This window comes from Etheostoma cragini, chromosome 4 (assembly GCF_013103735.1).
Source record: "Etheostoma cragini isolate CJK2018 chromosome 4, CSU_Ecrag_1.0, whole genome shotgun sequence".
NCBI classification, from domain to species: domain Eukaryota; kingdom Metazoa; phylum Chordata; class Actinopteri; order Perciformes; family Percidae; genus Etheostoma; species Etheostoma cragini.
Genome location: NC_048410.1, coordinates 17,300 through 17,704, shown reverse-complemented (window position 1 = coordinate 17,704; position 405 = coordinate 17,300).

Here is a 405-nt window from a genome sequence, read left to right as displayed (position 1 = left end):
CCCCCCCCCCCCCCCCCAGGAGACACAAACATGGAAGTACCTCATACTCAGAAGACAAGATCTCCAAGTGCAACACGATAGTCGTGACCGTGGTCGTTGTTCACGTGTATTTGTGTGGATGTGTATTCTTATGCAGTACAAGCTACGTGTGTACTCGTAGTACAACTTGGAACGAGGGCTTCATTTTATAGTAAAGTCCTTCTCATGGTCATGTGATGAAGTCTTGTGTAGTCTTGCTGAAACCTGCACCCTCTCTGTCCCGAGGGTCTGATCCGCCAACGCATTGACCCAGAAGAGCGGGTTTGGACGTTTGTTTAACCGAGGCTGTCCCCCCGGAGGTCTTTGTCCCACTGTGACCTCTCGGTGGGTTTCTAGTGGCGCCCTCTAGTGGTCGGAGGAGTTCTG